Genomic DNA, 14,415 nt, shown 5'->3' on the forward strand with positions numbered 1-14,415 from the left:
GCTCTCTTTTCTCAGCTACAGTAGACTTAAAATTCAGACGCTTGCATTTTACTCGTCTGCCATTACTGGCAAATTAAAGTTAAGAACAAATACTGCGTAGGCAACAAATAATTCGACTAGCATGCCAACAATCACTTTAATCTCTTCCACTTAACCACTGATGAACCTTTTATGAACATAATCTTCTCGAAGGTAACTGGTAATACAAGATAATCCCAGTACAAGTTTAATTAAAAATACAAACTACATATAGCTCCATGCTTACCAACTCTTTCATGCTGAAAAGGCAAGAGCAGCTATTATTAATAGCTCTGTTAATCTGGCAAACTGAAGTGCACAGAAACGCGGTAAAGAAGCATGCAAAAGACCATTTCACACTGAAAAATTAGTTTCCACAAATTATCATTTGCCTTAACTTGAGCACTAGAGAAACTATTTTTAAATTGCTGAATTGAAGTACGCTTACAGAGTTATAGATCCCAGTCTTTTAAGGAAAATCCACTACCAGATTATTCATTGTTACAGGCCACCATGGAATTAACAGGGGGAGGGGGGAAAGCAATTTTCCTTCCCAAGAAGCATAGAATTTGAGCTGTCAGACCCAAGTCAGCATAGATTTCATTCGAGTTTTGAATGCCAAGAACCTTATTTGACCAGACATAAAATGCATTTGCTATTTTTAAACACACCTCATGCAATCGTTTAACCAGAGCCCTGTAATTCAAGGGGAGCTCTTTTCACATTAAAAACCTAATCAGAAGACAGGTCCATACGGTTTTGTTGAAGTGTTGGTTCTTTTCCATAAATACACAACGCTCCCCTAGTAATTATCGCCACACTTCAATCGGGGTTTAGAAGAAGGTAAAACAAAGCCAAGATTTCAGCCTAGCATCTTACGTGGTGCTGGCAATCGAGCCTCTCACTGGTACCCAAGGGGCACCCAACTGAATCCCAAACCCGATATAAATTTCTCATCTCAAAGATTTCAGCTAATTCTTAGCTTCTTCATTATTTAAAATCACAACAGAAATACTCTTGAACACAAAAGTAAAAATATCTATACTGAACAAACCTAACACAGAGAGTAACGTCACACGTAGGTGAGCGGTGACGTTCATGTTGAGAAGCATGCTGCCCAAACCACCAAGTTTTTCGTACAACCTCCTTTTGGATTAGACTGTGCCCTGACAAAAGGCACTGCATGGGCTCTTGTCACACTGAGAAAACAGCGAGAAATCCCATGCTGAAGAAAAAAATGTATGTACACAAGCTAGCAAAATTAAACCTTGTGATCTAAAGCAGACTTCAAGTGTTTCATCTGTGACATTTCACTGAGAATTAAATGCATAGCAAATATTTTTCCCCTCCTACACGAGATCATCAAGTTTCAGACACAAGTTACCAATACAGAGAAATGTGGGCACCAGTGCTGTCAAAAAAAGCAAACCTTACTGAAAGGCTCTGCCTTTTCAGGAATATAGTCAACAAATGATAACAGACAAGTGTAACTGGGATGGATACACAGCTCCTGAAGGGCTTGGGAGGGGTGCTGTAGCTGGTAGGAAGTTCTTCACACATTGCACTGCAATAGCCCATCTCAGCTATCACTCCTCTTAAATGATTTGCTCCATTTCATTGCCCAGTGCTACCCCCTAATGTCAGGCATTTTGCACACCCTTATCTCTAAGCAGTTTCGCACTAATGTGAAAACCTCCAATACAAGCTTCTGCAATGTTCAGTCCCCAGAGAAGCAGAGGTTTGTTTTGATACCAGTGGTTTAAAAAAAAAAAAAAAAGGAATATAATTGTACTGTGCTATAGAGACAGCACTTATAGCCCACCCTGACAGCCAATTTATCTACAGTCCAAATTCATAGGTAATCAAATCAGTAGAGCAAGCATATCAGCCACATGCCACGCTCTGCAAGCTCTTTCTGACAAACACTTTTAGCATCTGCAGTCCTTTGAAACAGAAGACATTTTTCCACGGCTCCAGGAATCAGACTGTGCTATGGATCACTGGCCCCTGAAGTCCCATTTCGCCAGGCAGGAACTGATGATCCTGAGAATTGTTAGCATCAAGGAACTAAGCGGACAACGATCTCAAAGGGACGTGTAAGTGACACTAGCCAGAGAGGTCTTCTCACAGAAACCCATTACTTTCTCCATTTCAAATACCTTTTATACGAAGATGTTTGCCTGAACACAACCGCTGGAGGGGAAGAAGCAGTCCTTCCCCCAAGGCCTCTCGACAGCCGGTCCGTAAGTTGTTCAGGTGCCTCAGCTCGGACCTGTGGCTCTTCCCAGTGCCACGTTTGTTGATCGACTCTCCTTGCCCTGCATAATTCTTACAGAGTAAAGCAATTTGGATGCAAAATACATACAGTAGTTGGGGGTGTAGGACAAGTTTTTACTGATACAGAGAGCCTCATGTGTCCAGACCCCACCACACGTTCAGGGTAAATTCTGATGCTTTCGAGGAAACCTCTGTTAAAGCTTAAAAAAAAAGTCTAGACCCAAAGCCTTCTACTGCTACATTTACATCAGTAGAGAAGAAAGCAAACAGCAGAGTATCAAACAACAGGGGGCTCAGCCAAGCTGATCTGTTAAATATTATTTTCCTCAATGACATAATTTGATATATTTGAGATTAAGATTTTGTGATGATTTCTTAAAAGACAGATTTGAAATGGACCGCAGCCAGTACCAAAGGAACACAATGAGGACAAAGGCAACACACTGGCTTATCAATTATCTTCAACCCTTGCTGCCATTCAAATCCTTCCCTTTTTTTTTTTTTAAAGCATGTCAAGAATGGAGCAGCTAAAAGCAAGATTCCAAGGGAGATAATTTTAATGGGCAACTAGCTGCACTGAAATGCATCAACGAAGATGACTTTCAGTGGTCCTTCTCTCGCTATTACACAACAAACTAGGAAGCTCTCAGAGTCTTCAGATCTTGTACGGGCAATACACGGCAGCAACGGCTGCAAAGCAACAACCCTGAATGGAATTGCAAGTTACAGGAAAACCCTCAAGTTTCATAAAGTCTTCTGGAAAAAAACCGAACAGAGAGAAAGCAAATAAAAGCCAATAACACCCCCACCCCCCCAAAAAAAAAAATCACTGTAAAGTAAGCACAGAAAAAAATACAGCTAAGACATAGTACAAGCCAGGCACAGCAGAGTAAAGAAAAAAAGGTTAAATGAAATCAAACAGCTCTTTAGTTACAGCATAAAGTTTAGACAGGAAAGCATCAGACCAAGTCCAAGTACAAAAGGAAACTAAGGGCTCTGCTGCCACAGCCAAGTGGTAGTTTTAAGGCATCTTGTCAAGTCTGGTGTCATTCTGTATTGTTGTAGTACAGAACACAAACACAATGGACATCATCTTCCTTTTCTTTCAGTGGACACTAGCAGAGAAAAACCACATTCGACAGCTCATGCCTACGCATGCCTAATACTTTCAGAAAATGAGGGAAAGAGAAAGAAACCCTCTCCCCATCCCTCAGACTTGCTCCATGATAACTGCTTGTATGGCATCGAGTTTTCTTTTAACGAGTATTTCATGTTTAGTTGTCACCAGCTGATCACAACCACCACCTCTTCTCCTAAGCACAGACTGGAGAGAAAGGCTACATGAGCTGAAGGCCACACACCCAGCCACGCAGAGAACAGGCCTGGCTGCACCTCAGGCAGAACGCTGCCCAGATCACAGAAGGGTCTGTTTTGTGCACTGCTAGCATCTCGCCTTCTTCAGTCTCCTCTCTGGAGCCCTTCCCTCCTCTTCACCTTCCCCATCAAAAAGGGCTAGAGAATGAGAATTTCAGGCTTTTCCACACACCCACTGAACCACATACTGATTTTAAAGAACCACATTTAAATGAGATTGAGCTTGCCTTCCTACTAAACTCGTTTCGAAAAAACATCTTCATCAAAAGCAAACGTACGTAGAGAACAACCTCCTGGCTTTCCTTCGCTTACTAATGGGTGACTTCACCTCTTTCCATCTCAGAAAACTCATCCAACATTTATATCTCCACCTCTGTACACCTGAAAGCAAAATCCCAATTTCATATGCTTGAAGGAGGTGGAGGGAATGTTACTCAGAACGTATTTCCAGTATTGATTCAGAACGAGCAAAGAGTCAATTAGCAACAAGAGGGAGACTAAGGAGAGGAGCTCCCCATTAGTAATACCTGAGAGACATCCTGCTCTTACAAAGCACCAAGGCCTGTATTTTCTGCTAAAAACCCAAATAAATAAGCCAGGGAGTATGAAGTTACAGTAATCCATACAAAGCTTATTTTAAATGCCAACTTTATCAGGAAAAGATTTGTGGTATAAAACACTTCTGAGAGCCTCAGCTAGAAATTTTAAAACAATTAAAATCTGGCAGCTAGCAGAACAGTCATTTATAAACCAGGGAGAATAACTTCCCTTCAAGAAGAGAGAACCAGGTGTTTTCTTCAGCTGCTGTTATCAGGAGATCCTCCACTGCTTTGAAACAGACAAGTATCAGTAGGTAACAATGATGCACCAAGATGCAACAAATGCAAGAAAACGTAACTCCCTGCATATTTCATCATTTCAAAGCTTTCTAGTCCTAAAAAAAACTATATACCATAGGCAGAAAGCTAAAGGTTTGCCACAGCACAGATTTGCTTGTTACTGAAATATCAAGCCAAGCCTTTTTCTACTGCTCAGCATCTCTAAAACCTCCTGGTAACACCGACCGTGTATCATCACACCTATTTCAGAAGCAGAAAATAAAAACAAGCGCTGTGAGTTGAGCTCAAGGTCACGCAACAAGTTATTCGAAGTGCCAGGAGCACAACCCAAATACTGCAATACCAACACCATCTAAATCCTTCCTGTGGATTAACAACGTGCAATCTTCCCAGCCTCTCTCGCTGTCTACTTGCAGCACGGCCATTTACCATCTCCAGGAATTAAATATGTGACCTTATTAAAATATCTGTGGAATTTAATACAGGAAGCACGTTAAATTTCCAACAGGATGTTACAAACAAGAGGCCTCATTCATTAACAAGCCCTCCCAGCCTGTCTTTCTATTTCCAACACGTGTACTAGGGCCTCAGAAAAATCCTAGCAAGGAAAAATGTGAATATAATTTATCAGGACTCAGAAGGCTTCACTATACATACACAAAAGTAATTACCTTCCACATAATACTTCCTAAACTTGTACTTTGGGACAAAAAGCTATGCAAGTAGTTATTTGATGAATAATTAGGAAAGAGAACAGGGCTCTCATGAATTGCAGTAAGCCTGCGTGGAGAGCAGCGACATACAATGCGAGTACAAGTGGAGCCAGTTCCATTTGTTTCGTATATTACAGACGTGGAAAGAGAGGCATGCCGTTAGACAATAAAATTCAACAATAAAAGACTAAGTCTATTCAACACAAGGAGAAGTAGGAAATAAGAATCAAATGGACTTTTTCCAAGCAGAAAAATGAGCAGATACGCTGCTCACAGAGCTGCACCTAACAACGCCAGCCGCCGAAGGTAGCAGTAACAGTAACTCAGACGCATGGAAAAGGAGCGTCCTCAAACACACTAACGGCCAAAAAACACTAACAGCAGCTAGAATCCCAAAGTCCACAGCATGGAAATTGGCATAATTATGAAAGAATAAAAGCCATAAAAACAAATATATTGCAAACCATACCAATTGCTAATGGACGTTTGGTATCCAGCAAAGTGTCACTGGTTCTAGCTCCTCCCTATGCATTTCTACCATTAAAAAAGTTGATTTGCCACTACTAGCAGCTCGCACTCCTACAGGGCCTCAAAGCTTGGATGAAAGCATTTGAACAGCAGCCACAAGCGTTTCAGCAGGTCGGAAGAGGACCTGGATGCTGCCTAGCTTCTCTTTCAAGAGCATACGGTAGCAGTTGACTAGCCCTCTTCTAATCCCAACATTATTCAGACCATCATCCAGAAGCACGCGTTGCAGAATCCCCCCTACACCACGACACCGTGTATGAACAAAAGCCCTAAATCCATATTCCCTTTATTCAGACATTATGCTGTTTTATTTTCCTCTGTGGCTTAGGAGAACCACTTGCATTACCGCACCCCACCCACATTTCTTCCTTCAGTGGGTTATCCACATTTTGTCCTTCTCTCTCAATCGCTTTGATTTAGAGCTTAACCTCTGGAACAATATCCTGCTCTAGCTTTGGCCAGCCAACACGAGATCAGCCATAAACCGTGTCTCTACTGTCATCATCTGAAAGCCTTCCAGAGCTTCTGCACAGGGTTCAGTTGAATCAATCAGGGAATATAAAATTTACCATGGAAACTGCTCTGAAGAACAAGAAGGGAGAAGATTACCTTGATTAACCACAGACACCAGGGTCAAATCACAGCAAGTTATCAAAAAAATGGGTTTTACTTCACTAAACACTTGACCATTTCGATTTTGTTTCCAGTAACATCAAATAAACTTGTGTGTGATAATAAGTCTGTAGCTGGAGTCTCAAGAAACAAAATACATCAAAAATTAAAAGCACAGCTCAAAACAGCCCTAAGGTAAGCCGTTTAATCCCCTGATGGCACTTACTAGCTGGGCATTCGACTCTCAGAAATCTTCAGGAGTACAGGTACCTTTAAGTTCATCTTTTATTGAGTAAAGTTTCTCATCTTAAAGGTTCGTGTTAGAGGGCAAGCACCATAATTCAATGGTCAAAGGCAGGTCTATTAAGCTTTGTGAAGTGAAAATGAATGACCTTGGAGACATAAATTAGATTTCTGCATCTCTCTCCCAGTTTGTAAAAATGAGGATTAAGTGTTTAAGTTTCCTGCACCGACCTCATTAGAAGATCTCTAATGGAGGCACAGCATTCATTTTTACGTAAGATGTATCATTCTGGCACAGAGACACGTACCAGAAGAGTTGGTGGCTGAACTACTGTCGGGCGTGTTTTGTTCCCCTTAAAAACCTGTCACCTTTCCCCCATTTTAAAATGAACTAATAATAAGGAGAGAGGCAAAGCTTTCTTTTGCAGAATCTTGTCAGATATTGAGCTTTAACCAGGTAAATTTTAAGCAACTTCACCCACCTAAATTCTCCTATGAAGCAGAAGTTCATGCTAAAGTTCTAAATTACATTAAATTATGATCCCAGTGAAGCTGATGCACCTGAACAAGGAGTGAAGTATCTGCTTTAAGGCTACTGTAGACAGAAAATCAACAGAAGAATTATAAAGCAACACGGGGAGAATTGCAAGAAACAGGTTAAGCCATCGTTGCGGGTGAGAACCTTCCAAAGAACAGATGAGCACCATTATTTCAAACAAACAAGAAAACCCCACACACAGCAGAAAAGCTTAACAGAAAAGCAGTTCAGTTCAACTCCAAGCTCCCCAAGCTCTGAGCCACTCTTCAGTCAGAGATGTGGGAAAAAGTCGTAACTGTGCACGTCCACGCTATCACCATGAAACATTTGCTCTGCAGAACCTTCTCACACGCCCAGAATTCTGAATTCTAAGCAAAGCTGAAGGCCCTGGCTGCCTATGCTCCAGGATTTTCTTTTTCGTGGGGCAGAGTGTCTTGAAGAAACACAGCCCTTATGGCACTTTAAATTCTATGATGTGCTGTCGCTTTCTTCTTTCACATTCATGCCATTTTTCATGTTAACATGCGTGAATGGATGAAGACTCCGAAATCAAGGAAGAAATAAAGAGGTGTTTTCACAACGACACCATGTATTCCAGTCCCTCGTGGTTGCTGGTGTTAGCAGGTTAATGTCACACAAACTTTTTTTTGAAGATTCAAAATTCCTAAATATTTACTAATGTTGACATCCAGCGCTAATCTTCTGATATCTCAATATACTATAACACGTAGTTAATAAATAACTGAACTTGCCATCCCTCTTCAAACCAGGGAATAAGCTGGTTGCCTAAAACGCTGAGCTTCTTACAGGGACTATCAGACAGGTCCAATGGCCTATTCCACCACGCCAGTATTCCCAAGCCTACCTCATCCCACTTTATATTGAGGCACAGCCACGTAGCTATCAGAAGTATTGAGGTTTAAAACAGGGTATATGTAGTCTTACAAGCTCCTGCTAGACTGCAGCGATTTCACAGGCAGCACTGAAGTGACCGATCTCTGGCATCGCAGGTCTGCCTCAACGCCTCCAGCAGCGGCTCGAACACTACGAGGTTACCAGCCACAACACATCGCAGCTCTCCCGCAGCCTACACACGCTTTGAACAGTTTCTCACTTAAAGGAACTTAAAACTTCTCTCCTCTAGAGCTTCTATTGCCAAAACGACAATCATCTTTTGTTAGGATACTACCCAAAACAAGATAACGTGGCAATTCACGTAGCACGTAGGTGGTTACGTGTGAGTAGTATGACACAGACTGCTGACTCAAGGCATAAAGGCACAGCTGAGGTCCCACGGGTCACAGCCACTCTGTGCTAAGTGCCCACAGCCATTTACTGAAGGAAAGAAGTAAACAGGGCTGCCTGAAGTTACCTGTCCTTCAGGGAAAGATAAATGGCACCTCACGGATGCTGCCGTTAAGAGCCAAGGCTTGCTGTAGAGCTGCTAACATTCATTAAGTTCCACCACAACTTATTCTGCGCGAGCTCCTTAATGAGCCCTTACCAGGTCTTGGGCACAAATAGACACAGGTTAAATGTACAGCATGCATGATCATCAGTCCCACCAGGCAGAGATTCCTTCCATCCATTCCCCTACACACATTCAGACTGCCAGGACTCCATGTACAGAAATCCGTCTGTAGGATCAAGAGCTCAATGCATAATATCTGCTTAAGAATTTTATTAAACATCACTTACAAGATAACCGAGATCAAACAGGATCTAGCAACTCTTCATTTTTCTGTCCCCTCAGCTGCATCAGGCTCACAGTAAGTCATTTGTTGGAGAGTTGGTGTAAAAACACACCCAGAGCCACGTCAAACCAAACAAAAGCTTGCTTTTCTGAGATTTTAACAGTGATTTCTCACTAATAAGAAATTCTGCTCCCTATCATTTCCATTATTTTTTAGAGTAATATAACATGAACGTTCCCCCCACGTATCTCAATTAACATTTGTACGAGATGCCTGCTCCCAGACCTGCTGCTCACTAAGAATACTTCCATCTGCAGGAAGATGGGCCAAAGTGCCCAAGAACTTGGCTGTTTCCACCCCAAAATGGTTGACTATCAGAAAAGATGAGCGTAAATGAGAAACTGCCATGGACAGAAATATTTATGAGCATGAGGTGAGACAACTTCCTTTCTCTTTCTTTAACCTGGTCCCTTGGAGGAAAAAAGCCTCCATAATCCCCTCATTTCCTCCCCCTCTTCAAGCCCTTACCCTCCCGTTCCGCGCAAGTAACTTTTGTGCACAATAAATTTCGACCAAGCCTGCCATGACAGTCATCCCAGCAATAACCGACATTCCTCAAAGTTTTGTGCAAACCAGCAAATTGATAGGGAAAAAAAAATCTCTAATTACATCCCTGCTAAGGCATGGCCCGGACTGAACCCGGCATTTTAAGCTTCACTACTCAGTACATGGCACATCGAGGCCGTTGGCCCCTTCAGCTGTTATGAAGGACGGGGAGAGAGAAGAAGGAACTGGTGATGGAGGGGGCAAGCCTCAGGACTTGCAAGCTCTGCCTCCTAAGAAGAATTACTAGGACATGAGCATCATTAGTACTGCCGGTCAGGGAAATAAATTTACACTGCAACCTTCGTTGCACGCGCTAGAAACACCACATCACAGCCACAATTGTGAAAGAAATCTCACAAGTAGTTGAAACAGGCCGAAACTGACTCAGTATCGGGGATAAATACCACCACAGTAACAGGTTTTTTAAAATAGACTCAAGTAGAATACTTAAACTAAGACCTCAGAATTAACAAGCCCTCATTTTCTTCCATTTACCTTCAGTTTTCCAACAGTTAACTAACCTCTCATTCATGCTCTGTAGGAACAAAAGACAACATTACCTGGTTTTCAGTAACTCACTTGTAAAGTTCACTTTTGAATTTAACAAATGCATGCACTACTTACGTTGCTCTAAATTCTGAGCAAAGTGCAGCTCTGAAAATAAAGGTGCCAAAAATCCTTCATGCATACGTTTCAGAGAAGCACCACCAGCGCTGATACAGTGCATTTCACGCACGCTTTTCTAAGAATTCCCCCCAAAAAGGGCCATCGCTGTCCCCGTTAGGCACAGAGAGAAAACTGATGTTTGCACCCACGCGAGTTTCACTTTTCCCCAGGTCAGCGCACTATTCTGGATGCTCAGTGAACTCACTACACAGACATTTGTATCAAAAAAAAAAACTACTGAAATGGGAATAGTCAGCTAATATTTCCATCTGTTTGTTTTTTCAGTTACTTACAGCAATTCTCTGCCTCAGTAGACTCTGAAATCAAAAGGAGCCAGCGCAGTATTCATATCTTGTTTGCTCCTTTGTTCATACATCAGGCCCTCTGAAAAGAGCAGTTGGGCACAGCTACCAGCGTTATAAAAGCTTGTGTAAAATGCTGCTGGCAGCCCAACAGAAAGGGCACAATACTGCCTTGTGGCTCCTGCTCCCCAACGCCTCCCATCGCCCCACGAAGGGGCTACATTTCCTTCCTACCAGCATCACCTCCAAAGCCCACGTAACCACAAGCAGACCTCCTCGTGATGCCTTCTGCACCAGCGCCAGCCTCACGTATTTTCCTACTGCCCTGGTGCAACAGACCAACGCCACATTAGTGGGACACAAGGCTCGTTTCAAGCAGCTCTGAACACACACGCGCACTAAACAAACAGATCTCAGATGAACTGTTTGTGCTCTGTTTGAATTACAAGATAGTTTGGTGTTGATGTTTTGTTTTGATTTATACATGCCTTCTTTTGAGCCTATTGATTTAAATCTCAGCTGCCGTCAGATACCACTTACCCCTTTTAAGTCAAGAAAGATGATTTGTGTGGACTTGATGCAACTGAACCAATTACAATACATTTCCATAGCAGAACCGGAGTGAAAAATAGCTGAAATTTAAAAATAGCCAGCCTAACCAGGCCGCCAGCCTAATAAATAAATAAAAATGGACATCACAAAGTTAGGGAACTGTCTTTTTTTTTTTTTTCAGATGTGTGTAGTTGCTCACTCGTGTCAGTATAACATCCTAAATGTTTCCCAATCATCCTTATTTCTTATAAATTAGAAATTAACTACAAATCCAGCACCGCATTCACATACCAACACCACGGAGCACAGCGTGTCACTGAGGCTTACAGTGTCCTTAAACATGGCAGGTAATGAAATCAAAGCTACCCTCAGGCAATCTTAATGTATGAACAGCTCTGCTGAGAAGATAACACGGGTTCTGCTGTGCTATTACACAGCCAGTAACACGGGCTTGCAAAATTCTATATGCTCATGGCACATTTTTCCCCCTCCCACTCCCAAAAGTAAAATAACTTCTTTATGGGCACACCAACCACCCAGTATGGCTAGGACAGAGAGACGCATTTTGTGGCTATGACTGTAAGTTTACAAATAGCACGTTATTTAAAATACCAGTTAGTAAAATAGCAACAGCAGAATATCATTTTTCTCACCTAAGCTGTAATCAGCATCAAGAATTAAACATAGCACAGCTCTTCGCAACCGTGACTGTTGTTGATTATTAGCCCCGTGCTGCGGCAGCACAGAGCCTCTACCCACAACTCCACCAGAGAGACTTCTGCATGCATACAAAAAACCCCACTACGGTAAAATGAACTCCCAGATTCAAAGAAATCACCATTTTTTAAACCCAGCTACATAATTACTGCTTAAGGCAGGTCTGTCTCTCCCAGCTCCGCTCACCTTTTCTGCCCGAGAAACGCATGCCATTTCGCATAGGGCTATCAAGGGCTTTGTCCAGACGGAGAGTTATCCCCCTCTCGGTCGCTCCAGAGCATAAATCCACATGCCAAAGGAATCATAAAGCCGGAGAGGCAACACAAGTATGCCACTGGACCTCTCCCTGAGCTCAAGCCATAGCATCCGCACAGACAATGACCTACAATCACACTGTAGCCACAACCAAAGCTACGTGAGTGGTACAACAATAAAAAGAAGTGCCCTCAATCCAGGGGCAAGCAGCACGCTGTATTTGGGTAGGGAAGCAGAAGAAAGAAGCCGTTTACCCCAGTCAGACAACAAAGCCTGCTAAAGAGTCAGAAACAACTTAGAAGCTTCACCATTCAGTCAATGCTCCATTGAACTATGACAGTCGCTGCTGCCTACTCTCAGTACACTTTTTCCAAGGGATCTAACACACTGGCATCTATTCCTCACACCCACATGCTATTTCTTTCCCTCTTCTGCATGCCTCGATATCATCAGCCAGTTAAAGTTATCGGGAAGCCGGGGGAGGCTTTACATGAGGCTTGATAACATGATCTGTGGAGCAGCTCAAGCCCTCGCGCAGCAGTCGCTTTTCACAGCTTCAGTACACACCGTAATTGTTTTTGTTTTTACAGATGCTGCTGTAAAAACAGAAGTCATTAAATGATCATCAAGAAAGGAAACTATGTCTACACTGAAATCACCTTCCAGGCTCTGTACGCTCCCTTTTGCTTTCATCATCCCAACGCATTTCTCCAAAGCCTTCTCCCCTTGGCAGCAGTCTCCCTTTACACGTGCCCCCAGACCAAACATCCCAAAGCCAACACACAAACCTCACGAGGAGGGATTTTTATTGCAGGCTAGCTGGGCTTTTCACCGGGGGTGGGGGGAGAAGGCAGAACATGAAAGAAAGTTGAGAGGGGTTCAAAAGAGCGTGCTTCAGAGTCTCACCTCATGTGCTCCCTCTTTCTTTATACGTTCACTTACAGAGAAAGAAGCCGAGCCAGCGCTGGGAGGGGAGGAGGGAAGAACGTACAGAATGTTTTGGCATCCTTTAGCTTCTGATTTACTATTTTGGCTTTCTGCGAGGTTACCAAAAGGCCACTCCGGAGAAGGAGGAAAGGTAGAAAATGCCTCCCATTCTCTGCCTTTCACTGCCCAAGGAAAAAGAGACCGTGTTTGCGTGAGAGCAGAGTCCCAAACACGGCAGAGTATACGGCAAAGAACAATGAGCTCGCAAGCCTGGGCATTGTGTGCATCCACCTCCCTCTCTCCCCTCCAGACCTCATCAACCAACAAGATGGATCTCCCCAATCGCCACTCATCCAAACCAGGCCACCGAACCCAGCCCCGGTTCCTAATTTTACAGGACGAGCTCAGGGAGGAAAGCCAAGATAAGATGCGTTTACCAGAAGTGCTTTTATTATCACAGAGATGCTGCCACCCCCCGCAGCCACCATGGATTTCTCAATTCTAAGGGAGCAGCGTACACAAAACAAATGTTTGCCTGGTAATACTAGGGCTACAAAAAACACCGTACATCACCCATTAATCTGAATATTTGGCATACGCCTTTTACAATACGTACTCCTTTTGACACAGTGTTTGTTTTCATCTGGTTAAAAATTTGCATTTAAGAGGGGGCATACTACGGGAATTGTGTCACTTCAGGTTTGTTCCGAGAGAGCCATAATTCTTACCGAATTATAGCATTAAGGACTGCTGAATGAGGCTTCTCGTTTCAGTTACACCCCTGCGCACGCAAAATAACACCTTTCCTTTCAGTAACTGGTCAGCGAAACTCATGAGTAAACAGACCTCAGACCGTAGCCCGCTGACTGCATAAAAATATTCCGAGCTCCTCGCCCCCAAGAACATCGCCGCTTCCAGGAAAAACTCCGCATAAGAAGTCAGTAAATCAAAAATAACTGCAGCCAGCGTGCGAAAATAAGTCTGAGGGGAAAGCCGCTCCAACAATGAATCACATTGTTTTCTTCCCAGCGATTTCTTGAGCAGCCAGTTTCGGCGGCGACACCTCGACCGCTGCCTGCCTCCCACCACTTCTCCGATCGCGAGCGTCTCCTTTCACACTTGAGAAACGAAAAAAAAAAAAAATAAAGGGAAGAAAAGGCTTCCCCACGGCACCGGGGATGTTGTGACGGGGTCGGGGTGCGCGGTGCCCCCGCTCCGTGGCTCCGCACCTACCCCCCGAGGCAGTTTCCTTTGTGTACCCGGGCGGGCTCAGCGCTCCCTGCCCTCCTTCTCCAGCCACAGCTCTCTCAGCGCCCTTCCTCCACTCGCTGGCAAACCAAAATACGGGCTCAGCGTGCGGACGGAGAGCAAATAATAATTAAAATAAGGGCAAAAAGCGGCCGAGCGGAGCCTCTCCCCCCCCACACGACCCCCGGCTTTACAGCCCCACCGTCCCCCCCCCCGCTCCCCGGGGGGTTCCGCTGTCGGCTTGTCGCGACATATCGCGGCCAAGCAGGGCGGGAAGGGCCTCGCCCCCTCCCCCTCATTCCCCCG

The 14,415-nt window shown here is 43.8% G+C and overlaps 1 protein-coding gene across 2 annotated transcripts in view; it reads right to left on the reverse strand.

The window, feature by feature from the left end:
* The window catches only part of RERE (arginine-glutamic acid dipeptide repeats), a 232,765-nt gene that overhangs the window by 218,035 nt on the left and 315 nt on the right, over positions 1-14,415 (reverse strand). The window lies entirely within an intron of this gene.

Source organism: Cygnus atratus, chromosome 21, assembly GCF_013377495.2.
Source record: "Cygnus atratus isolate AKBS03 ecotype Queensland, Australia chromosome 21, CAtr_DNAZoo_HiC_assembly, whole genome shotgun sequence".
NCBI lineage: Eukaryota > Metazoa > Chordata > Aves > Anseriformes > Anatidae > Cygnus > Cygnus atratus.